At 40.8% G+C, this 26,719-nt stretch overlaps 1 long non-coding RNA gene across 1 annotated transcript; it reads right to left on the minus strand.

Annotated features, from left to right (window-relative positions):
• Nucleotides 1-2,251: 2,251 nt before the first annotated feature.
• Nucleotides 2,252-23,224, minus strand: LOC131840198 (uncharacterized). Its single transcript, XR_009357255.1, has 4 exons — nt 19,741-23,224; nt 13,838-13,952; nt 3,785-3,917; nt 2,252-2,799 (listed from the first exon to the last, which is right to left on the minus strand). It is a non-coding gene; the product is annotated as an uncharacterized LOC131840198 (long non-coding RNA).
• Between the last annotated feature and the right edge of the window lie 3,495 nt (nt 23,225-26,719).

The raw sequence follows: 26,719 nt of genomic DNA on the forward strand, positions 1-26,719 counted from the left end.
TGCCAAAGTGTGGCAGGAGTTTCAAATACAGTATTTCATATAATCCCCATGGCAATCCACAACCACAACAATAATGCTGCTGACATTTGTTAAAGTCTTACAGCAGGCCAGGCACTCAAGACTTGGTTGTAAGCTCACTGGTCTTTACGAGAACTTGGTGAGCTGGTACTCTTGTTTCCCTATTTAACAGATGAAGAGACTGTGGCAAAGGGCTTTCTTAACTTAGCCACCATTACCAGGCTAGTAAAGAATAGCTGGGATTCAAGCTCAAGTTTTTCTGGATTGTAATAATCATAGAGAAGGCGTGGAAAGTGCCTAACACACTCCATATGTGAGTAAAATTCGCCTTTAAGCCACTTTCTTCTAAGGCAGGTCGAACTCTTGGATTCTGTCACCTAATTGTCCTTCTGGCTGAAGAAGGCACTAAGCCAGTTCTGATAGAGAAACAATGACCCCCTGTTAGGCAGGATATGCGCCACTTCCTTCCCTCCAGAGCAGAATCTGCTGTCTGCACAAAGGAAGTTGGTTTCTCAGAAGCTCACCTTTGTAGAAACAGGTCTATTTGAGTGAAAATTTTGAAGTAAAATCTTGTTTAAGACAAAAATTAGTAGAAGTATATATGGGAAAATGCTGTTTTCTGTATGTGGTGAAGTTATGAAAAGTTGTCTCTTTTTTTGTTCGGCCGTATTTTGCAACTTTTCTACATGAATGTGTGCGATAAAATTTTTTAAAAATCCAAAAACCCGATACTGGCTTTTGAAAAACTAGTCAGATACTGTATCATAAAAATCATTAATTAATTAACAATATTTTAGGCTGTTTATTTATTTTTAATTACTCTCTACACCCAACCTGGGGCTTGAACTTACAACCCCAAGATCAAGAGTCCCATGCTCCCATTAGGCTCTTGATAATATAGCAAATACTTTAATACTAATAGCCAATAGAAACCTTTTCATTGAATACATTATTCATTTCGTTGAATACATTAATTAATAGCAGAGGCAGTGTGGAATTTAATTGTAAGGTTAAAAAGGGCAGTAAACAGTATATAGGTACTCAGAGCTGCTCTGCAGTTGGGGACTCGTTTCACATACCAGGGCCCCGTAGATGGCTGCCTTATGTCTTCCAGTTAAAGATGAAGCGATAGTCTCGTCAATAAAACAAGAAAAGTCTATAAATCACACTATCATTTTTATCACCCACTGGCACCAAATGGTCTTTAAAAATGAATAAGCCTGGTGTCAGGTAAGAATGAGAAAGGGGATCTTTCCAAGCTATGGTATAGATGTTTGTCCTTCTCAGGTGGGACTCCTTATGTGGAAATGTTGCCCCTGAGTATGTTGCAGGGGTTGCAGGGGAGACAGAAGAGAAATAAAGAAGCTGAGGTCAGTAATTGCTAAGGTTCTTTTCTTCTATAAAGTTCTAAGACTTTGTAATAGCTTAACTTTAGTAGTATATCGATATATCGTTTTGAAAACTTGTATCCATTCACGTGTACATACATTTTAAAGTTCTCTTTAATTAAACCTGGCCTGCTGCTGAAGGCTAGCTTGATATACTGGCAGCAAAACCTGCAGGCGAGACCTGTGTAAGGCAAGAAAATGTTTTCAAATAACTCAATATCCTGATGGAATACATTTTATAGAATTATTCCTTCTGATGGCAAAGAAATGGGCTTTTAAGGACAAAGGACAACTCAGGCAGGGGCAAGTGTTAGTGCAGCACTAAAGAATCAAGAATTCACTCCTCATTCCCTCACTTCCCCACCTTCAGGTTTTCTCTGGAAAGCAGATGCTGCCAACTTCATAGTGTCCTTTAAGTTAGGTGGCTACAGTTTTAAAGGTAACCGAAAAAACAAAACAAAACAAAAACCCTAAAACGCAAACCCCAAACAAAAGACAAGTGAATTCCCAGAAATCCACTGTCTAGGCAGGCAGTTGAAAAAGAGTAAGAATGAACTGAAAAAGGACAAACCGATTCATTCTGCAGGTGGTGTAATCTGGTCCTTCTCAGAAACAGAGCAATACTCAGGCTCACTGGCTCCCTGTTCCCTTCAAGAGGACAGACCTGGCAGGTTTAAAAAGAAAGAGTCCTGGAATCAAACCAGGGCTGTTTCCTGTTTGATTGAAGGCATTTTGAAGTAAACAGAATCCTGAGGTAATTCACTTTAAAAAATCCTTGTAGACACACGGACATATATGTATATGCATTTTTTTTTAAAAACGATTTTATTTATTTATTTGACAGAGATCACAAGTAGGCAGAGAGGCAGGTGGGGGCGGGAGGAGGAGCAGGATCCCCGCCGAGCAGAGAGCCCAATGCAGGGCTTGATCCCAGGACCCTGAGATCGTGACCTGAGCTGAAGGCAGAGGCTTAACCCACTGAGCCACCCAGACACCCCGAAGTGTATATGCATTTTTATAGTTCTGCTGATGCCACATAACCCCCCTTTGCCAACTGAAATGTCTTTGCAGATGTCTGGGAACTGTTTGTCTCTTCTGTTTTTCATAGTTAAATAATATCTCAAATTTTCTTTTCGCTGGTTGGAAATAACCAAGTCAGGTCACAGATCTGCCACTACAATAAGTTCATTATGGGTTTTGCACTACATTTCTAGTTTCATAAATAAGGCTGCTATTAGGCTTTGGTTTCTAGAATTCAGTTTATAGGTGTATCCTCCACACTGTTCTCACCCACTGGCTTTTTGTGGATGTCTGCTTCACTCAAATGTGCCCTGAGACCTGGAAAGCCTGGGTAGATGGATGGGCTACTCACTCAGCCGTTTACATGGATTACCTAAAAAAGACAAACAGCACATCTCATTTGCGGAATGGAAAAAGTTCAAGAAATATAGGGTTTAGATTCTTTTTTTTTTTTTTTTTTGGACTTTGCAAAGACTTGAGTTAATCACCCTCTGGAGCTCATGGTACACAATCATCCATGCAAGGCCTTTTCTTGTTTTATTTTACTTTATTATTTTCTTTTTTTTCCCCTTTCCCCAATCATCTCCAGCATTCACAGCCTTTCTAATGAATTTAATATGTGCTTGGAAATGCACGTATCCCTGAGTTGGGTTTTATACTATTGTTTTATGAATGTATGTGTTTTCAATCTGTATTGTTCAATGGCTCTTATTCTGTTTATTGCTTTTTTTTTCGGGGGGAGCAGAAAGAGAGGAAGAGAGAGAATCTTAAGCAGGCTCCACACCTACTGGGGAGTGTGACACGGGGCAACACAGGGCTCAACCTCACCACCCTAAGATCGTGACCTGACCGGAAATCAAGAGTTGGACCAACTGAGCCCCCCCAGGTGTCCCTGTTGATTGCTTTTTTATACAATGCTGTTTCTAAGTTCTTTCCTTGTTCCTTTATGCACATGTAACTAATTTCTTTGAACTGCTGCAATAAAGTTTCATATTATGTGTCCAATACATTTAACATATCCACTCTTCTAGTGATAGATACCCAGACTGCCTCCAATTCCTTTGTACCATGAAGGAGCCTGTGATAAACACTTTCGTACATTCATACACTCACATCTCCTTAGGAACCTGTGTGAAGAGGGATTTCCGAGTCATCCATAGAATTCTAGTGTACATGTATGCGAGCATGGGTGCACAAAGAATGCTCATATCTAATTACAGTCATGCCAGTGGCATGTGAGGGTTCTTTTTTCCCCACATCTTTGGCAAGACTGCCAGCTCATTGCCCAGCTTTCTAATTTTTACAAATCTATTGGGGTGTGAGAGTAATTAGTCTCAATTGGCAGTTTTCCTGTTTACCTGTAATATCGAACTTCTCTTCAATTCTTCCAGGTCAGCTTTCCACTTCTGAGAACGGGCTATTCATAGGCTCTGTTGATGCTCTGACAAAATTCTGTGCTCGACAGAACTACTCAGTCTCCTGAACCTTCTCCTAGGAACATTATGCACACATCTTTGTAAAATCCAGTTTTAGCAACAACCCCCCACCCCTGATACCTAATCAGGTTCCTTGTGCTCCACTGCCCCCAAGGGTTGTTTCCCCAGCCTGCCTTCAGCAAGAATTGTGGGACTGGGGGTTAGCCAGATGCCCCCTTACTCCAGATGTTTCCTCTTAGTAATTTCCCAACCACTGACCCCACCCCCCTCCTTAGCTACAAATTCCCACTTGGCCACTGTATTCCGAGTTGAGCCCAATTCCCCCTACCATAAAACCCCACAGCGATCGTCCTGAATAAAATCTGCTTTACTGTTTTTAACAAGTGTCATTGAGTACTTTTCTTCTCTAACAGTTTCTTTTGGGTTCTTCATTTGGAGCTCCTTATACAGGCTAAGTTTTAAAAAATTTTTTATTTAAATTCCAGGTTGGTTAACAGTGTGATATTAGTTTCTGGTGTACAATATAGGGATTCCATACTTCCATACAACACCTGTGCTCATCACAAGTGCCCTCCATAATCCCCATCACCTATTTAACCCATCTCCTGCCCACTTCCCCTCTGGTAACCATGAGTTTGCTCTCTTGAGGTAAGAGTCTGTTTCTTGGTTTGCCTGACTCTCCCTCTCTTCTTCTTCTTCTTTGCTCGTTCGTTTCTTTCTTTTTTTTTTTAAATGTATTTTAAAAGATTTTTATTTATTTATTTGACAGAGATCACAGGTAGCCAGAGAGGCAGGCAGAGAGAGAGAGAGAGAGGAGGAAGCAGGCTCCCTGCTGAGCAGATTGCTTGACACAAGGCTCGATCCCAGGACCCTGAGATCATGACCTGAGCCAAAGGCAGAGGCCCAACCCACTTAGGCATCCAGGTGCCCTTGTTCTGTTTCTTAAATTCCACATATGAGTGAAATCATATATATGTTTGGTTTTAATTCTCTGTTGGTTTGAAATATCTTCTAAATATTTTCTTTCTATCTGTCCTCTCTCTGCATAAGTTTGTCGACAACAGCCCTCATTGAACAGAAATCCTTAATTTTGGTGAGGCTAAATCTGTCCCAATTTTGGGTTATGGCTATGCTTTTTGGTGCTTTTTGGTGGCTCAGTGGATAAAGCCGCTGCCTTTGGCTCAGGTCATGATCTCAGGGTTCTGGGATCGAGTCCTGCATCGGGCTCTCTGCTCAGCAGGGAGCCTGCTTCCTCCTCTCTCTCTCTCTGCCTGCCTCTCTGCCTACTTGTGATCTCTCTCTGTCAAATAAATAAATAAAAAATCTTAAAAAAAAAATCTCAGACATCTTAAGAATTTATTTGAAAAAACAAAACAAAACAAAACAACTCTGACTTACAGAGTTCTTCCCCACTCCAAAGTCTGAAATATATTCTACGTGTTCTTCTATTGGCATTATCATTTTATAGCTTTCTAAGGGACCATAAGGCACCAAGGAACGTGTGGTTATTATAGAGTCCCCCTACATTTTTGGGTAACAGAGTACTGGCCACCTGGTAGGAGCTAAAGTTTCTACCTCAAGTCCTGCTTCTCTGGTGGTAAACCGAATAATTGCTGAACTGGCTAGAGAGCCCTTTCTGCTCTGGGCACTGGTGAGGCAGCTGCATGCCCTCTATTTCCCTTGTTCTGGCCACCGTCACCTCATGCTGGGACTCCTGTTGCAGCTTCCTAGTTGGCCTTTTTTCTCATACTTTGGGTTTTTTCCCATTCATTCTCAGCCCTCTTGTCCAAGTGACGGAGCTTAGTAAGTAGCCAGTGACTGTTGGCTATCATTATTATCACTGTCATCATCATTATTATAGAGTTTGGCATTTGAGAGTTACAAGCAAAAAAGGTGTTCAATTGTGATAGTATGTGCTGGACCAGTTAAATGCTATTCAGAAAACCTGTGTGGCTTCAACTGTAGTTTTTACCAATCTTTCTGCTTCACCAAGTTCAGATTAACAGCCTATCTTTGGTCATTCAGTATCCATTATGGTCTCCAGATCATCATCCTGAACATATATTCCTACTGTACAAGATATGAGTAGCTGGAGATTAATCTCTGCAGGTTCTAGAAAATGTCTTGAAATTTTTTAAAATTCAGCCTCTGTCTTTTTACCATAAAAGACAGGTGCACTGTATCAAAGTCCACTTAGATGACAGAAACCATATAATAATTGGAAGAGGGAAAGTGTAATATGAATTAGGTTAACTAAAAATGGGATTAACTACTATGGAGTAAAGGGGAGTCTAAAGAATGAGGGATGGTGGGTAGGGGGAGCTGCTGCTGCTTTTTGAACACTGTTCCCTAATTTTTTTCCATTATTGCTCCCCTAAAGAGATTTCCTAGGCTTTTTTTTCCCCCTTTGTGCCTCCCTTGCATTAAATTTTAGTGCTGCAGATACACTGTATATCTGTTTAAGTTCTGTGCTCCTTTGGAGGGTTGCACACACCATTGGGAAAACCTGACATTTCACACCAAACTCCTGCTCCCAGAAACTTTTTCCACCCCCCACCCCCATCCTGCTCCCAGGAGGATGCCTGCTTTAGGGCTAGGGCTGCAGGTCCAAGGAAGGAATACAATGAAACAGAGCCTTTCTTCCCCCAAGCATGAGAAGCTGACCTCACTGGAGAGGGTGTAGTGAGGTGCTGGAAGGCAGGGGGAGAAGCAAGAGGTCATCGACGGGTGCATCTGAAACTTGCTGCAGGACTGAGCACAGCTGAAATTCTGGCGCCTGTGGTTGCCACGCACCGCAGGAGAAAGAAAATCCCCTCAACACAGGGAAGAAAAGAACCCTCCCCCTGCAGTGACCTCCAGTGCTCTTTATTCACAAACCATCACAGCCAGCTACAAAGGAAAAATATTTAGTTTCAGCTGCAGCGTCACAGAACGGGACACTGAAGAGTGGATTTGGAGCTGAAAAGAATTATTAACTAGAATATGTACCAAAATAAAGTCTTTCTTTAAAAAAACTCTTTAATTTATTAAGTAATCTCTACCTCCAACGTGGGGCTTGAGCTCACAACCCCAAGATCAAGCATTGCATGTTCCTCTGACTGAGCCAGCCAAGTGTCCCCAAAAGAAATCATTTTAAATTTAGGGTTCTAGGGGTGCCTGGGTGGCTCAATGGGGTAAGCCTCTGCCTTCGGCCCAGGTCATGATCCCAGGGTCCTGGGATCGAGCCCCACATCAGGCTCTCTCCTTAGTGGGGAGCCTGCTTCTCCCTCTCTCTCTGCCTGCCTCTCTGCCTACTTGTGATCTGTCTCTCTCTGTCAAATAAACAAATAAAATCTTAAAAAAATAATAAATAAATAAATTTAGGGTTCTAATTAAGTTCTGGCTGGTCAAAGTTTTAGCCAGGGTTTTGCTACTTTGTCATATATACAGATAATAAAATACCCAGGAATTTGTAAAACGCAGACCATATCAGTAAAGTAATTCATCAATAGTATATGTTGTCATTTACGTGTGAATTTTTATTTTTGACCCACAACCAGTGGTACTTTGAGTTACTTTCTTGAGAATGGAAGTGAATGTCTGATCTGTCTACTTCCTTCTCCAAACAATTCAACCACACAATGTTGACCAGCTGATACTACTCTTGCCTTTTCGACAATAACATTTCTCAGGGTAATTCAATGGACATTTGACTGAAACCTGTAGTCAGGTTGGCAAATGCATCAATTCATCAGGACCTGATTATTCTCAGGTGAACAGATGATTTGAGTTTCTGAATTATAAAACTAAGGTCTAAACCTCAGAGCAGAGGCCCAAATCATTGTAATAAGGAAGCTTGGCCTAGCCAGTGGGACTTCCCTACTCACCATATACTGCACCACCTAAGGGTAATGTCTGCAGCCCAAAAGACAGCCAACATAGCTAAACAAGTATTTGATCTTGTTTGAAATTTTCCCTGTGCTAACTGCCTATGGAAGCCTGCAGCTGCATATCCTATAGATGTCTTAAATCCTACCTCTAGTTGGGATTTGACTGTGAAATGGCTTGCCGAAATGGGGCATGGGAATCAAGCTCTCTGGAATGTGGTTTCATGACCTATAAAGTGAAAAAGTTGGTAAAGGTGATGTGATTGGTATGTTGAATAAGTACAAATTTCTGACCTAACCGAAATGCACCCTTAGTTATTTTTGTCCCCACTGTGACTTTACAGTCACAGTGGTATGAAGTCAGCAGGTATGAAGTATGAAGTCAGCAGGTAGTCCAAGAGGAGAGCAAGGTCCCCTTTCTCTGTTCTGGGATGAAAATTCTGGTAGGCCCTTAAATTTTCTAGCCATTCTGATGTCCTGGACTAACAATTTCCTTTAGAAACACAGTCTTCATGCAGAAACTAGGTATAGTTCTGAGATATTAATCAGAACGCTGCATCTGATTTTAAGGACACCTTCTTTCCTCTCCACAGCCCACAGCAGTTTCATTCTGAAAGCCTGGAGTGGGAAAGGGGAGGGATGTTGGCTGGCTCTTTCTCAGAACTTCTTATCAAGTGAGCAGAAGCATCATTATGCTGGGTATCTTCCACTTGCTCCTGAGACCCACTATTTCATGGCCGACCTTCCTCTCTGCCCAGGGAGGCTGGCCCTGTAGGAATGTGTCCCCTTTCCCTTTAACCTGCAGTTGGGTTTGGCCAATGAGTTGGTGGAAGACCAGAGGAAGGGAGAAGAAGGTCAAAGTGTTCATCTGTTGGCTTTTTCCCAATCGGTTTGCCTCTGGCTGGCTGTGTCAGGGTCATTGCTCCTCTTACTGTGGTCTACTCTGAATAGCTCTCCCCTTTCCAAACTCTGAAAATCACTCCTTTAGGGCTAAAGGGTGTCAGCCACTCTGCGGCTTCTAACTCCTACTTCCTAGACTATCCCATGGGTTTCCACTACACCCCTGCAACCCTTTGTAAATAGTCTCTTTGAAAAGAAACTCTTCAAATTATCCTAATTTAAGTGTGCCATCTGTTTCCTGTTGGGACCTTAACTAGGAAAAAAATCCATCAAAATTCATATTGCATAGCAACACTGGAAGTCTAAAAAATCCACTTTTTTTTTTTTCAGATGAACTCACATGACAAAACTCACTCTTAAAAACTCTCCCCACAATATTATCCTCCAAAGTAGTTCAATGACTACTGTACTGTACTGGGTCCATTCTATGTTCAGAAAAGCTAGACTTCGTGCTTCTGGTCTCCTCCAGTGCATTTCTGCCTTTCTCTTTCAGGCTCTCTTACAGATAATCTCTCCCAGTGGAAGAAACATGGATCTGATTAGTTCCAATATCATCATGAATCAGTCTCCTCTATTTTCAGGAATATCTGCATTTTAAAAGCAAAACCCTGGATAAAAACAGAAGCTCTAAAAGTAGGCATTTCAGACTTTGACACCAGTGTAGGAGAAGGATTTTGACCTCATCTATTTTGACCAGGAGGAGCCTAATTTTTCTCCTATCTCTGTTCTAACATGTGTCACCTGGAGACACACTTTAAAGTCCCTGCTTCAGTTCTATGCAGCTGTTCCAAGATTTTCTGGTATATCACTTTTTCAAATTCATAACCTATATCAAGCAGAGCCTTGTGTTCAGTTTTGAAAGTACAAGAAATACCTAAAGATTGTTGGTAATTGTTTCATAGTATGGCTGAAAAAAATCATTCATGTTGCCTCTTTTCTCACATCTTGCCTCCGAATCAGCCCTGCCTCTTTAGTCATACTTAAAGGAAAGAAATCAACAACATTCAGCAGTCACGGACCCTAAAATAGTAAGCAGCCGGCAGCAGGTTAAGCACACACCAGCACACATGTAATCATTCAAATTGTGTACCTGGAAAATAAGGCTAACAATTTATGCTTTGATCTGACTTGATTATTTGAAAAAATTGCTTTTCTGTGGCATAAATATAGATGCTGTTCTGTCTTGCAGCCACATTTCTCCCTAGAAAGCCACATTAATCGTAGCATTCCCTTACAAGGAAACTAGTAGAATGATTTATACTAAATGGTAAACTAATTAAAAAGGTATCCACTAGTGCTTGTGAAGTTCAAAAAATATTGTCTTCCTTCTTTGCCTCTCTGATTGAAATTAGCTGGTTTCAGTCCCTTAATATTTAGTGTTTACCATGTGCCAGGCACTGTTGCTGCAAAAAATAACAGTACTGAAGAAGGCAAACCAAGTCCCTGTCCATGGTGGTTACATTCCAAGAGAGAGGGAGGTAGGTAATAAACATGTAAATAAATAAATACAATTTCAGGAACTAAGTGCCATGAATAAGATTAAATAGGGTAATACGGCAGATAGAACCTGAGGTGGGATGTGGTTATTTGGTGACATCTGAGTTGAGACCTGAAGACTGAGAAGAGGGCAGTAGTGTGGCCTTCTAGGGAGGAGCTCTGCTAGCAAAGAAAAAGCAAGTGCAAAGGATCTGGGGTAGAAATGAACCTGGTGGGGGGGTCTCTGGGTGGCTCAGTCAGTTAAGCATCTGTCTTTGGCTCAGGTCCTGATCGCAGGGTCCTGGGATTGAGCCCCACATGGGGCTCCTTGCTCAGCAGGGAGTCTACTTCTTTTCCTTTTGCCCCTCCCCACCCTTCACTTGTGCTCTCTTTGTCTCTCTCTCTCAAATAAATAAGATCCTAAAAAAAAAAAAAATACAAAAACGAAAGAAATGAACCTGGTGTATGTGAGGGCAGAAAGATGGGCAGTGGGGCTGGAGCGGAGCAGAGCAAGAGGGACAGCTTAGAAAGGAATAAGGAGATGAGACTCAAGAGGGAAGCCCAGCCAGATCAAAGACCCACAGGAAATTTATGGAGGATTTAAAGCAGGAAAGCTGGGAAGTTGATACAATCTAACTGGTAAGTGAAAAAGATAAGTCTGGGGCTTTGTGGAGAATGGATTGTAGGAATTAGACACAGAAGTGGGGAGACAATGGCTAGGAGGAGACAATTACAGGAGCTAGTGACTTGGCCTAGGGTTTCAGTAAAGAGGACATGCTGGCCCATACAGTGCTTCTGTGAAGATAGGAACGTCTCCCCCTCCCCTTAGTGGCCCCAAATACAAGATAGATTACATGTGGGGTGTGGAGAAGAAAGGAAGCCAGATGACTCAGGTTTGTACCAGCATAATGGGGTGGACTGTGGTGGAATCACTAGTTTTTTTTGGGTCACGTTCACTTACAACACCATAAAGTGGGTGTACCCATTTCCTAATATGCAAACTTAGTAGCATTTATCACATGGACAAAGTCAAGTAGTTTGGCTATGGAAGGAAGTTACCACTTCGACCAGCACCGGAAACCTTATGCTGACGTTATGGAAATAGCATTTGTGAGATATCCAACCAACTTATGATGCCTTCCCAGTAAACCCTTGTCCACATGGCTCCCCCAACCCATTGAGTCAATGGCATGCATTGAGTTACAGAGAGCGAGAGAGAGAGAGAGAGAGAGAGCGAGAAAACAAAACAAAACAAAAAACAGCCAAGAATGGGTAAGTCGTGATTTAGCTTTGAGTTTCAAAGTAGGGTTTTTAAAAAATCCGGGCAAGACAATAGTTTGAAATCAACTGCTCTTGACTAGCAAAGGCCAGACTGTGTTGAGAGGGGAAAAAAAAATGTAACTTTATCTACCAATGAGGCAGAGCTTGGAGAACTGCCCCTGAGCAGATCGCGGATAGTGCCAGGAAGAACACAGGATATGACGTCAGAGTCATTTTCCCATGAGAGGAAAAAAAGATCAAGTTTAAGCAGCAGGCAGGAAGTTGGAAGATTCAGAGGGTATAAGCACAGGCTTGCCCCAGGAGAGTGGTGGCAGAGTCCTAAAGCTGAAGAGATGTGTACCCAGCTTTCCATTTGGAACCAGGCCAACTACACAAAAGTGGATATGCTGTGGTTAGGCAACAAGAGGCCTTATGACCGTGCTTCCAGTTCTAGGGGCCTGTTGTGTTTTCCGTAGGAGAAAATGGCAAAGGCTAACAGGATGAATGGGCTGGAGGAGGCCTGGCTTTGGGCCAAGAAGGTGGGAGAATCATTACCCCTGCAGGCTGTGGCGGGGACTGTAGCTGTTGGTAGAATGTGGAATCAGTGTAGGCCCAAAGTCTGGGGAGAACAATCTCCTCACCAGAGGAAGCTGGGAAGTCCTGGATGTTGGCAGACAGACTCCCTGCAGCTCTCCTGCAGAAGAGAAGCCTGGGGATGAAGGACAAACGCTGAGGAAGGACTGAGGGTTTGCCAAGACAGACTGTTTTAAATCTAAAGGGACTGAGCTATGCTTAATCAGCAACATCAGGTTCTTTCCACTCACACGAGGAATGGGAACTTTTTAGCAAGAAGTCATTATAGACAATCAATGTTTTGTTTTATTGGCATATCTGATTTTTAGTGCATACATTTCAAGATTGCTACATTAGGAAGGTCTGTTTCTTTTTACTGAATGAGGAAAGCTCAGCTTGATGTACCTCACCCAAAATGGGCAGAGGGGAAGGAAGGAAAAAAGAGGGCAAGGGTTGACGGTCAACGTTGGATGCCTCCAGGGAAGTTAACTGGGACACAGAAGAGGGAGAAAGACACATTTTTTTACTGTATACTTTTTGTACCTTTTGCATTTGTGTCAGGCACAAGCATTAACTTTCAAAAATAAATTAAAATGGGAAAAAGAACAGTTTCTGAAATTAAAAAAAAAAAATGCAGGGGCACCTGGCTGATTCAGTAGGTAGACCATACAACTCCTGGTCTCAGAGTTGTGAGTTTGAGCCTCGCATTGGATGTAGAGATTACAAAAAGATAAATACATAAACCAAAAAGGGCAGATACACAAAATCTGATAGTGAATGCTTGACAATTGACATGAAGTACTTTTTATCTTGCCAGGAATCTTCTCTGTGCACCTTGTGGTTGTTCCTTTCATTGGCACTGATGTTTTGTAAGCTGTCCATCTTGCCTCTCCAGCTTGTCTATGCCGTCTGCGCTTTGTACCCCAAACACATACCATACATTCAGTAGGTAGGCCATCACTTCTAAAGGGAAAATTATCCTACTGACCCAGTCTTGCCTGCCATCCTGGATTGAGGCATGGAAAGGATTGCTGAGGGGTATTTGTCCCCCTCCTGGACATGTCTATCCCTTTGGCATCAAAGAGCAGCGTGGAAGTAATGAAAAGAATTTGGGCACGGGAGTCAAACTCACCGGGACTGAGCCCTGCAAGCTTCAATTTGTTGGATGAGACTTGAATCTTCTTTCACACAGTGGAGTTCATACAAACCTCATTGGGCTACTCTAACACAATGCTAGAATCATTCTGATTACTCCCAACCCCCAGTCCAAGAGATCAGAGATTAATTTTTGAAAGATTTTGCATCTTCCCAGACTCTGCATATTTCTTCTTCCCACCCCCATTCTATTGTACCTACCTTGATAAACCCTATTAGTATCTGCTATGGTCTGGGTTCAAGCCTTTAATTTAAAATGTAACTGGGCACAGGGCCACCTATAATAAAGTCTATTTGTTAGTATCCCTTGCAACAAGATGTCTCATGTTCTATGGCCAGTGAATTTAAGTATGTGTAGCATATGGGCTTCTCCTGATCCTTCCTTCCTGCTGACTGGAACACAAACAAAAAGGAAGGAATTGAAGAAACTGCTGGACAGGGATGTGGAAGTCAAATCCTGAGGCCAGTAAAACTAGGAGCTTGCAAGAATCTTGGTTCTTGACACCTTGGTGCTCTACTTTGGCCTTATTAGCCTAGCTGGATTTTTGTGTAAGAGAGCAGTGAATCTCTTATGTTTACATTACTTGGGCTTTTCTGTCACTTGTAACCTAATCTAATGAATATAACAAAGTTGCATCATGATACTTCTAACTTCTTCCCCCATACCAATCCTGGGGTTTCTAAATGTTAATGGTCAAATGACTAACAGATCACAGCCAATACCTAGTACCTTCTCCCACCTCACCTGTGCTGCTTAGCAGTGTGTCCAGTTTTCTCCAGTAACCACTTCAGATCTCATTTGTTCTCTTCAAACTTTTCTCTCTTCCTTCTCCCGTTTCCCTCTCAGCAGTTGGTCTCTCCTTATTTCAGAAGGAAAATACAAAAACCCATTAGATAGAGACTACTCCCTCATGACCCACTTCCTAGATTATCCATATCCACACCCATTTTTTTTTTCTTTTCCTCCAGTTACAGTGAGATTAGCTTCTGAAGACTAATTCTTTCCCTTGCTAAGGACCCAGTCTCTTCCATCCCACAAAGAGACTACCCATTATCTTCCTCCCTTATTCCACTGGCTCCTTTTCAGTTTCAACCATCCTCAAGTAGTTCTCATTTGCAAAAGAAACACATAAAAACCTTCCTTCAGCCTTGCATTCCTGTCCAGTTTTCTCTCCTTCCCTGCTTCCCTCTCCTCCCTCTTCCCTCTCTAACACCCTCCCTATCTCTTCCTCTCCACAGTCAAACTACTTGACTTTTCTAGGATCTTCTCAAACTTCCAGAGCATGGTTTCTGCTCCCACCACTCCACAAAAATACTGTTGTCAAGGTCACCAACACCTTCCTTGTAGCCAAATCAATGGATATTTCTCAGTCCCCAACTTGCTTTGCTTCTCAGTAATGTGACTCTGTAGACCACCACTCCTTAATGCGTTCTCTTTTCTTAGCTTCCACATCATTTATCTCTCCTGGCTTTGTCTTTTTTTCCAATGACATCTCTTTCTCAGTCCTTGTTAAGTTTTTTTTTTTTTCCTTTACTCCATAAATGTTAATCTTCCTGTCTGTCTAAGTCACGACTTCCTGGGAAGTTTCATTCACTTATAGGACCTCAGGCTGGTGATCCCCAAATCTTCATTACCATCTCCAAGGTGGATCTCATTTTGGGGCTTCAGAGTCATACATTCAACAAGCAACAGAGCAGCATCATGGATGTATTATAGTGATCTCAAACTACCTTCATCCCCCACCCCCAGACCTGCTCTTCTGTTAGTCCGATTCAGTAAATAAACAACCATCCATCTAGTTGTCCAAAACAGTCATCGGTCTTCTTTAATCAATCATTAAGTCTTGCCAAGTTTATTCTTTTTTTTTTTTTTTTAATTTATTTGACAGACAGAGATTATAAGTAGGCAGAGAGGCAGGCAGAGAGAGGAGGAAGCAGGCTCTCTGCTCAGCAGAGAGCCCGATGTGGGGCTCGATCCCAGAACCCTGGGATCATGACCTGAGCCGAAGGCAGAGGCTTTAACCCACTGAGCTACCCAGGCGCCCCGCCAAGTTTATTCTTAAATGTGTTAAATATGTTTCAGATCCATCCACTTCTCTCCATTCTCACTGTTACTTCCCTCATGCAGTTCCCCACCATCTCTCCCTTGGGCTATTCTAAACTTGAGCTCTGCTTTCCAGTCTTGCACACCCATTCTCTACAGTACAGCTGAGTGATCTTTCAAAAGTGCAGATCTGCCCATGGCATTCCCTGATTCCTTGTGGCCATTAGGATAAAGCTTAATATCTTGGCTTTCTTACAAAAGCTGTCTGATACGTCTCCAGCTGTGTCTTGGGCTTCTTCTCTTGCCATTTCCCTCCTTTTATTCTCCACTTGGCCACATTCAACTTCAGTTCCTCAAATACGTGCGGCTCTCTATTTGTGCTGAGACTCTGAACAGGCTAAGCTGTTTCCTCTGCTGGGAATCCTCTCCCCACTGCCCTCATCTGCCACCCTCCTTCATCCTTGGTTACCTCCCCCTTCTTTCCGGTCCCTGATTGTTATCACTTTCATCTAAAGAACCTTCTCTGACCTCCCAAGTTTGGTTTAGTACCCTTCCTATGTGCTTTCTGCCAACCACAAAGACTGAGATCTTATTTCTGTCATAGCACTTACACACCACATTGTAATTGTTTACTTATTCACTTCCTTTTACTAGATTTTTGGCATTATGAGGGTAGGGATCATTTCTATTTTACTCATCTTTATATCCCCAGTGTTGCCCGCTTAGTAGATGCTCAATATATTTTTAGTGACTGCGTGAACCCAAAGTAGGTATCTGGTATTCAATAGATGTGTCCTTTTCTCAGTGGCTAAACTCATCTGACTAGTTAGGCAATTGAGAGATACTCAGTGAAACAACGCTTCTGGTGAGTGAAAAGAAAGAATCCCTCTCTTTAGACATTTTTATTTAATGTTTTTTTAATATTGCTAAGTTCAACAAAGCTCTGGAAATTGTGATGCTCATTCAGAGAAAAAGATTAAATTAAAATCAGCTCTTGCTTTCCAATTAAGCTGTCAACAGGCTTCCCTCTTTGAGGTTTCCCCAGGAGTCCCATAGACTAAGGAGAGAGAAAAGGTTTATCTTAACTGTGAACAAAGACCCTTATTAATTTCCTACTCTATGCAGGAGTGGAGTTCCTCTCTCTTCCATCTTGTGATCTCAAGTTGCTAAAAAATTAAAAATAGTTCTTCATCATTCATGAAGGATGAAGGGTCCACTTCTCAAATATTCAGTGAATATTTAACTGAATGCTGACTATATGCAAGACACCTCTTATTTGTCACAACCTCAGGTTTTAAGAAGGATCATTGGGGCGGGTATGTGCCATGGTGAGTACTGTGAAGTGTGTAAACCTGGCGATTCACAGATCTGTACCCCTGGGGCAAATAATACATTATATGTTAAAAAAAAAAAAAAAACTTAAAAAAAAAAAAGAAGGATCAAACTTTTTTCTTTTGCAAGTATTTTATTCTCTTGCAGACCTCCCTTCAAGAGGCCCCCTGGCCTTGAAGAAGCAGAATGAAATCAGAGATATAGTTTCAGTCACAGTCATTCAAGTCTAGATCACATTACAGATTTAAGACACCAAAAAAATTTTTGCTCTGAGCTGTTTTTCTAATCATATTGATCATGATGCATTGCACTACTTACATGCTCTGATCCAGTCATTCCAGATGGTCCCTAACTTATAATGATTTGACTTAACAATTTTCTGACTTTATGATAGTTTAAAAGCAATATGCATTCAGTAGAGTGAATTTTAAGTTTGGATCTTATTCTGGACTATCAATGGACCGTTTGAGCTCTTGTGACACTGGGCAACAGCATCCCAGTCAGCCTTGCAATCAGGAGGGTAATAACCAATATACTTACACACATTCTGTCCTCGTACAACCATTCTATTTTTCTCTCTCAATATAGTTCAGTAAATTACATGAGATATTCAGGGCTTTATTGTAAAATAGGCTTTGTTTCACCAACTGTGGGCACATGTAAATGTTCTGAGCACAGTTAAGGTAGGTGAGGCTAAGCTATGATGTGCAGTAGTATTCAAAGCATTTTCAACTTAAGATATTTTCAACTTATGATGGGTTTATTGGAATGCAACCCCATTGTAAATCAAGGTAGATCTGTATATACTAGCCCCTGATACATGTTTGTTGGTCATAAAATAGTTTTCTCCATGAGAAGATAATTGGTTTAGAAGGATCAGAAATTTTAGTGTTATTAAAAAACCCATTTCATTATCTCCAACTTCACTTAGAGAACTGAACTCCTGGAATTCTCCAAAAACATGGCATTACTTTTGTTGGCCCCCATGTAAGTTGAGCTTGCTTAAACACAACACCAGAAAACAGAAAGCCAATGCTGGCATTTCAGAAATGCTGTGTTAGCTGGAAAGAAAGCATGCAAACAGAAGCAAATGAAAGAGGGCCTTAAAAGTTACAGAGTGCTTGCCAGCCAGGAAGATAATATCACTGTTTAAGATTCCATTTTGTTTCATTACACCTAGTTCTCCAAATAAATAAAGACTTCTATCACCTTTCCACATAAAGAGAAACTGTAAAAAAGCAAAGTCACAAAATAGGTTTTCTGGAAATATTCTCACTTGATTGCATGTAAATCTTCTCTAGTGAAATGTGGTTACAAGTGAACTTATGATTCAGACCAAGGGTATTTCAGAATCCAGAAAGTTGACTGGTAGCTCAAAGTGTCAGCCATTATGAGCAATGATAATGACCTACATCAAATTAATGTCATATTCTCAGTAAAAATTTAAACTACTACATGTGTTGCCCATTCTTTCATTCATGTCTCTCTCATTTGATGGTATATTTTATGGGTGAGCAGGCTTAATTCATAATACAGAAATATATAAAAAGGTTAAGATCAACTATCTATTCAAATTCCCATCATAACCAAATATTTTTGCAGATCAAAAAGATACTCAAACTGCTGTGATAGATCAACATATAGCTAAATTGCAATACAGGCTAATATGGACAGATCCTTGGGATCTGTTAGGAGATTTCAAATGTTGCATCTCAGAATTTCTTTAAGACTCTCTGGTTCTGTTATATTTCAGAGAGGCTACTGAGCTGTTCAACTGAAGCTTTCTTAGTCTGGGACCATCTGCTCTGACAAGTCTCATTCCACACAAAGACCAGCACCCAAGTCCTAAAGGACTAAGATGAGGTAGAATGAGTACTAATGCACCGATGCCAAAGAGTCAGATTATCTTGTTCCCATAGGTTAGCAGGTAATGAGATTCTTAACCACAGTAGAGCTAAACATAAAAAGTATGTTGCAAAATTACAGGAAACGCTGGCTTCAGCATAACTGGATCATCTCCAAAAGGGGACTACTTATCTCCATATTTTCGAACTCCCCTCACTCAGTCTCTAGTTTATTTACAGCGAATAACTGCTCATTGTTACCTACTTTGATAAAAGAACATCTAAGCACTGATATCTGGGGCCAGACTGGATTAAGGCTTGGACTCATGCCTTGTCTGAAGAATTCCTTGTGTTTGTGAAATTCCACCCAGACATTTTCAATGGTCCTTTTGTATTTGAAGAGGAATTAAAACACTTTGGTAAATAAATATGGTCATATTTGAAGTCAGGAGTAATAATGAAACCATAAAAGCACCTTTAAACAAACCGTTGATTATAAACTCTCAACCTTTTAAACTCCTAAAGCACATGCCAAAGCGGTAAACGTTCTCTTAGTGCTTGTCTGCAAAAGGCCGCGTCTCAAGAGTAGTATCTCTGACTTTCACTTCATCATATCACAGGTATCACTTCATAGTTATTTATATTCGTTACCTCTGCCACAAAATACCAACTTTGCATAGGACACCTCATTCAGGAATTCCTGCCATAGTCGAGTTCTTTGAATAAAATCAATCAAAAATATAATTAACTTTTGCATTCATGCAATGTGACTAGTATAGAAATTACACTAACAAACTTGTTAGAATTTACACACTCAAGTGAACACTGTTTCTTTCAAAAAGTCATCTTGAGAGGCTATACTTATTCCAGAATTGCAAGCAGCTGTTTGGTGGGTGTGTGTGTGAGACAGAGACAGAGGGACAGAGAGCTCCAAGAAACTGTCAATTTCTTCTTGTTAGGATTCCTTCTTATAATGTCCACACCTGGACATGTGGATAATTACTATGGCTTCTCAGGGGAGAGGCACAATTAATTCTCAAACCCACCAACCCATCCCCAACCCCTGTTTACACTCAACTCTGAAAGTAATTACTTTAGGGATCCTAACATGTTGCTAAGACCCCTCTTATCATGTTACTAAGATCCTAATATGTTACTAAGAATTCCTTTCCTTACCCCTTCTCACCTGCACCTGAGCCCATCTCTGCTTTGGGAGCTCTTACCTACTGTAGGTATTCGAATTCCTTTTGTAGGAAATTCCTTCTTTTGTCCTTGTACAGCTAGGTACAACTGTCAACTACTGTTTCACTACCTAGGGATCTCTCCCTTGTAAGGGCCTATTCAGCCAGAGCAGTCTCACCCTGGTTGAACTGCCATTTTGTTGTAAAACTTAAATTGACTTTGCCCCCCCCCCCCAGGGGAACTTACTTAAAAGCAAGTCCGGGAAACCAGTTCCAGGTAACAAAGTCCAAATACAAGGGTGGGTCAGGCCAGGTGGAGGTATTCAATCAGTGGTGGCGCATACTGTCTCCTGGCTACTGAGGAGTATGGGTTCCGCCCTCTGGGCACCTTTGGGGCGCCAATACTGAACTAGGTGATAGGCTGGTTCAAATGTCTACTAGGGTAAATTGTAATTCAATTGGTCACCTAGCATCACTGTGGAGTTTCCTGTGTGTGTTACAATCTCATTGGCCACCTGTGTGTGGCCAGGCCCAACCACATGGCCTTGCTCTATAAAAGTTAGTCTGTAAAGCAGGGAGGGGTTGTCCTCTGTGTAGGAGCGGGCCCCCAATCGGTCTGTTTGACAGTCGGTCTGATTCCTGATGCTTGGCGGAAAATAGAGCTTTGCTTGACCTTCGCTTTGTATCAATCTTGCTCCTTTAAAAACGGACCCATTATTGGGGTACCCAACTTTGGGGGGACCCAACACTTTCATGATTCAAGCTTTGGACAACTTTATGGGCACTTAGGATTCAGGTGACTATGGTTAATTACATCATGGATTAAAAAAGACTTGGGGTTGCTTGCCAATACAATAATTTTAACTTTTTTTTTTTTTTTTAAAGATTTTATTTATTTAACAGACAGATCACAAATAGGCAGAGAGGCAGGCAGAGAGAGGGGGGGAAGCAGGCTCCCTGCAGAGCAGAGAGCCCACTGTGGGGCTTGATTCCAGGACCCTGGGATCATGACCTGAGCTGAAGGCAGAGGCTTAACCCACTGAGCCACCTTGGCACCCTAATTTTAACATTTTGATGAGACATTACATCACCATTTCAAATAACTCATTTTCCAAAGGTTGTTTGACAAGCCAATTCAAAGTGAGGAGTATCTGAACGTGCCGCATTCCCATAGAGGTGTGGTATGCAAAACAATTGTGCTAACCACACAATAAACAGAAAAAGGGACAGAAGAGCCTTGTCACTGAGTGAGTGCTCCTGTTAGCTGAATGAGTCATACAGAGTACCAAAGGGCTAATAGTCAAACTACTGCAGGTTTTGATTCTCACTTCCTCTTGTCTTTCATTTCCAAACTAGGCAGCCTTTTAGTTCAAAGAGTTCTGAAGTAGATCATCCCCTACAATTGGGAATCATTGTTTATAACACAAGGACAGTTGATGTTTTGACTCTACTGGCACTCATAATTTAAAAATAGAAACTATTAAAGTGCAACATAGTTATCTCTGCTTCAACAAACAAAACTTGGGAATTTAACTGAATCTTGGTGACTTAAGTCCCTGAATTAGGTGGACATAGGAAACAGAGGTTCTAGTACCAAATTTATCAGTCAAGAGCCACTTTGCCTGACTAGGCTTTGGTTTCTCAACTGTAACTTGCTTGATGGAGGGATAGTCCTAGTTTCATATTCTGTATTTTTATTAATAGTTACACAGTAATATGATATAGTAGAACTTTAGGAAATTCCAAGGTGGACAGATCTTAATTTTCCCTTTCAGTCTTGGATTGATTTTTGTGCCTTTCCTACCAAAGACAGGCTCTCAAGTCTGTATAACATACTTCTGGGCTGTAATTGATATTCCTTGTCTTTTCTCCAGGAGAATTCTTTTTTTCTCTTCTGGCATCATCCCTGGGTTTCTTTTTGTTGCCCAGTTACCTACTATTGTTACCTTTTGTTATGTGTACACATTTTCCATTTTTATCTTTTTAGCCAATAAAAACCATTTTCTTATCAAACAAATAGCTTCTGTAACCTTCATTCTTTTGACTGTTTTTGTTAATGCTCCTACTTAGAGACTGTTTTGGTAGCTAATAGTTCAGAGTTCTCACAGTTTCCTACAATTAACTAAGAAATAGTTTTTGAGCATCTACCTTGTGCGAGGCACCATGATAGCTCATCAACTGGGTTAAGAATTCCTTCAGTGTATACTCTCATTAAAGTGGGGAAGGAGCAGACAGGACATCTGAAGCACAGGCAACAAAAGCAAAAATAAACAAGTGGTACAATATAAACTAAAACCCTTTTGAACAGCACAGCAAACAATAGAATTTTGAAAAGGTAACCTGTGGAATGGGAGAATTTATTTGCAAACTGTATCTGATAAGAAACTCATACGATTCAATAGTTTTTAAAAAACAACTAAAGTTGATTAAAAAATGGGCTAAGGACTTGAATAGCTATTTCTTTTAAGAAGATATACAAATGGCCAATAAGTATATGAAAATGCTCAATGTCACTAATCATCAAGGAAATGAAAATCAAAACCACAGGGAGATGTCATTTCATATCTATCAGGTTGGGTCTTTTTTAAAGACATTTTCTTTATTCACTTGAGAGAGACAGAGCAAGCAAGAGCACAGCTGGTAGGGGTGAGATGGAGAAGACGACTCCCTGCTAGGCAGGAAGCCCAACACAGGGCTGGATCTCAGGACCCTGGGATCATGACCTGAGCTGAAGGCAGACATTTAACTGACTGCGCCACCCAGGTGCCCCAGACAGGTTGGCTATTAAAAAAAAAAAAAAAAAAAAAAAGACAACAAAGCATTGGCAAGGTTGTAGAGAAATTGGAATTCTTGCACACGGTTGGTGGAAATGCAAAATGGTGCAGCCACTATGGCACACACACTCACACACGCGCACACACACAACCCTCAAGAAGTTAAAAATATAACTACCATTTGATCCAGCAATCCCGTTTCTGGGTATTACCCAAGAGAATTGAAATCAGGTTCCAGAGGAGATACTAGCCCTCCTGTGTTCACCATGACACTATTCACAAGAGCCAAGGTATGGAAACAACCTAAAAGTCCAACAGGTGAACAGATAAAGAAAATATGGTATATACATACTCTGGAATGCAATTCAGCCTTAAAAAAGAAATTTTACAATATGCAATATGGACAATACCTTAAGGACATTGTGTTAAGTGAAATAAGCCAGTCACAGAAAGACAATCCTGCATAAATCTACCTATATGAAGGAATGGCACTATTTCCCGGATGTGAATTTCTCTGGTTATAGGATTAGAAATGATCATGAGTTTCTTCATCAGTGAGTTTGCTGTTACTTTCTAAGCAGCTGCCCAGATCTTATAACTGATCGTGTTGCCCTTACTGAATAACCCACTAAACACCTTTGTGCTAGACTGATTTGTGATTCTCATCTAACAAGTTTATAGGTCTTTATTAAATCCATTCATGTACTCATGCCACTTCTGGTTCTATCTTACTTCGTTCTAATTTCAAACCCTTTTTTTCTTTTTATTGTTGTTCATTTAAAAATTTTTGTTATTGATGTTTTAATCTTCCTAATTATAATTTTGGTTAGCTACCATAAATCATTTTAAAAACAGTGAAAGAAATAGACTTCAACTCCCACTCAATAAAAAAGGTCTAAGGAACAAACATGGTGGCTGTGTACACAGGAATGGAGCAAGAATTTCTTTTTTTAAAGATTTTATCTGGGCGCCTGGGTGGCTCAGTGGGTTAAGCCGCTGCCTTTGGCTCAGGTCATGATCTCAGGGTCCTGGGATCGAGTCCCGCATCGGGCTCTCTGCTCAGCAGGGAGCCTGTTTCCTCCTCTCTCTCTCTCTGCCTGCCTCTCTGCCTACTTGTGATCTCTCTCTGTCAAATAAATAAATAAAATCTTTAAAAAAAAAAAAAAAGATTTTATTTATTCATTTGACAGACAGAGATCACAAGTAGGCAGAGAGGCAGGCAGAGAGAGAGGAAGGGAAGCAGGCTTTCTCTCTCTGAGCAGAGAGCCCGATGCAGGGCTCTATCCATGGACCCTGAGATCATTACCTGAGCTGAGGGCAGAGGCTTTAACCCACTGAGCCACCCAGGTGCCCTGGAGCAAGAATTTCAAGGTTCAAATTCCAACTTCTGTAGTCATGGGCCATGTGAACCTTAGGCAAGATACTAGAATACAATGTACCTGGTTTTTGTCATGACATGGAGACAAGAATTCCTGTGTCACAGAGCTCTTTTCAACTTTAAATAATATACGTAAAATTGTGCATTTAGAACAGTGCTTGACACATAACAAATAGTCATATGTTAGTTGTGAGGAATTTATTTTATGCTGTGGTTGAACTTTAACACACGTAGCTGAGTTTACAATCTAATGTCAACCTAAATAGACCAGTATTTCCACCATATCATCTAACAGAATGTTTGGACATGATGCTTTACAAGTCACTAGGGAAACTCTGATACTCTGATCTCATTTCCTCTGTTTTCTGCTGACAATATTATCAAATACAGGCATACTTCTTTAAGGGAAGCTGAATATTGAAATCTGGATTTATAGGTTCAAGATTTATTTTATGTAAACATCTGAATATTTGACATTTTTAAAAACAAAACACAACTTATACTTTGCCAGAAAGAATTTGAAGTAGCAAAATATTAAGATTCAAAGGACTTTTTTTTGTTTCTGTTTTTTTAAAGGCAAGAGCAACAGAAAAAAGATGTACATGAAAAGGGAGAAAAACTGTATTAGAACACATTGGTTAAAGGAAGTTACTATAGTTGAAAACAGAACTGCATTTCCTCAGAGGGCAGCCAAAGCAAAGAGACAAACATAAGAGGTCCCAACTCTATCTAATGACAGGAAGTTTGCCATTAATCAGGAGAAACACTTGTTTCTAAGCTAACAGAGCATGTATGGAGAACTTTGTTCATGATGGTTAAGAACTTCGACAGCAGGGACGCCTGGGTGGGCTCAATGGGTTAAGCCTCTGCCTTCTGTTCATGTCCTGATCTCGGGGTCTTGGTGTTCAGTCCCGCATGGGGCTCTCTGCTCAGCAGGGAGGTTGCTTCCACCACCTCCCCCGCCCCCCCCCCCCCCCGCCTCTCTGCCTACTTGTGATCTCTGTCAAATAAATAAAATCTTAAAAAAAAAAAAAAAATTGAGAACAGCTTAAAAAAAGTGGAGCCAGCTTACCTTTGGCAAGTACCTTGTCTAACAGAGAAGTCTCAGTCTAATGTCCAGGGCTCTGTTCCTGGTTCTTAAGTAGTGAGCCCTCCTCCCCAACACCGTCTCTTCTCATAATCTCCACTTTATTTAAATGGTAATTCTATTCTTCCAGTTGGTGAGGCCAAGTGATTCTGGACTCCTCTCCTTTTACAACCTATGTCGGATCTGCCAGCAAATATTGTCAGCTCTGCCTTCAAATATATTCAGATTCTGGTTACTTTTCAAACCAGCTCCACAGCCACCACTTTGTCCCATGCCGCCATCATTTCCTTCCAGGGTTACTGCATTGGTCTAACTGGTCTCCCCCTGATCACTTCAGTCTATCTGTATCTATAAAAAACGTGAAGTCGGATCATGTTACCCTGCTCAAATTCCTCCTATAGCTCCCAACTCTCTCAGAATAAAAACCAGCCTCAGGAGGCACTCCATGATCTAGTTTCATCCCTTTTCCTCTTTGGCCTTACCAATTACTCCTCCCTCTCATACTATATAGCTACACTGCCGTTTTGCCATTATGGAAATATTCCAAGCACACTTTTACTTCAAGACTCTTGCAATTCTATTCCCTTTGTCTAAATGCTCTTCCCCTAAGTGTGGCTTTCCCTTGCTCTCCTCTTTAACATTGCAAACATTGCACACACATTGCTTTATTTGATCTTCAGCACTATTTACTATCTATCATGCTGTGTCTTTTATTTTTCTTATTCACTTTTATCTTCCCCACTAAAATATAAGCCCCATGAAGGCAGGTATTTTTTTCCTGTTAAATCACCCAGTGTGGCTTGGTGTGTAGCAGATATTCAAATATCTGTTGCAAGAATGTGTAGATAAAATTTGAGGGCATGGTCTTAAAGTATACTTGTTTCTGAAAGTGGGAGTGGGTGACAGAACAATATAGTTTCCTAAGCAGTATTTTGATAATCTGATTTGCTACAGGGTTAATGCTCGGAACACAAATTATGAAAGAATGGATCATAGATCTCTTAGCTAGTGGTCTCTAAAGTGGAATACAACAGTTAGATAACCCGTCAGGATGAGGGCCCAAGTGTTTAAATTTATATGAAAAATATAATCCTAAAGAATAATGGATGGACTTTCACTGGTGCCCTCACTCAGTCTATGTGTCAGAAGATCGTGCATCACCTATGGTTCTTGAGGTATCCTGAGAGAAAAGTAGAGTAGGAGTACTATGTTAGATGTAATTATATATTTATTTACATTATTATATATTCCTATCCTATTTTAAATGTTCCAGAATATTTTTAAAATGGCAGAAGTAAGCAATTATAGCTTCCAGAAGATAACCTGGTAAAAGACTCCTCCTTTGGGTTATTTAGCCTATCTCACATCAAGACCCTAATATTTTAGATGATGGGAACTTCCCTATATAAATTAAGGAACATTTAGATGGTAAGATCACTTTGATAAAAGAGTTAAGCCATAAAGATGATCTTTCTTTCAAGTACATTTGGGAGATCTAAATATGACTTCTTCTCCTTGGCCAGGATACTGATATTCCCTTAATACAACTAAGTAACTAAAAGTGTTCCATTAGGCATCAGCAAAATGACAGAACAAATATTCAAAATGCTTGAACAGAAATACACCTAATGATTTAAATTACTGGAGTTTTCAAAACTTGAATTTGGTAGAAAATGAACCTGTCTTTTCATAGTCAGTGAAGCACTGTTTCAACAGTCTAGTATCACATCCTTGCAGAAAGCCAACTCCGTAGCAGGGCTTAACTAAAGCTTCAATTATTCGACCACTAAACAAAGTTCTTTTATTAATAAGTAAGAGATGCTTTCCCAAAAGAACCAGAGATTTGAAGTGTTACATTAAATGCAAATTCTTTATCTATTTCAAGTGAATATTTTTGAAGTCAGGGGTAGATTTGTCCACAAGTTTTCATTTCTGGTTTCCCATTCTCAGTTATGCAAAAACGAACTCACAGAGACAAATTCAAGTA

This window comes from Mustela lutreola, chromosome 9 (assembly GCF_030435805.1).
Source record: "Mustela lutreola isolate mMusLut2 chromosome 9, mMusLut2.pri, whole genome shotgun sequence".
In the NCBI taxonomy this organism is placed as follows: domain Eukaryota; kingdom Metazoa; phylum Chordata; class Mammalia; order Carnivora; family Mustelidae; genus Mustela; species Mustela lutreola.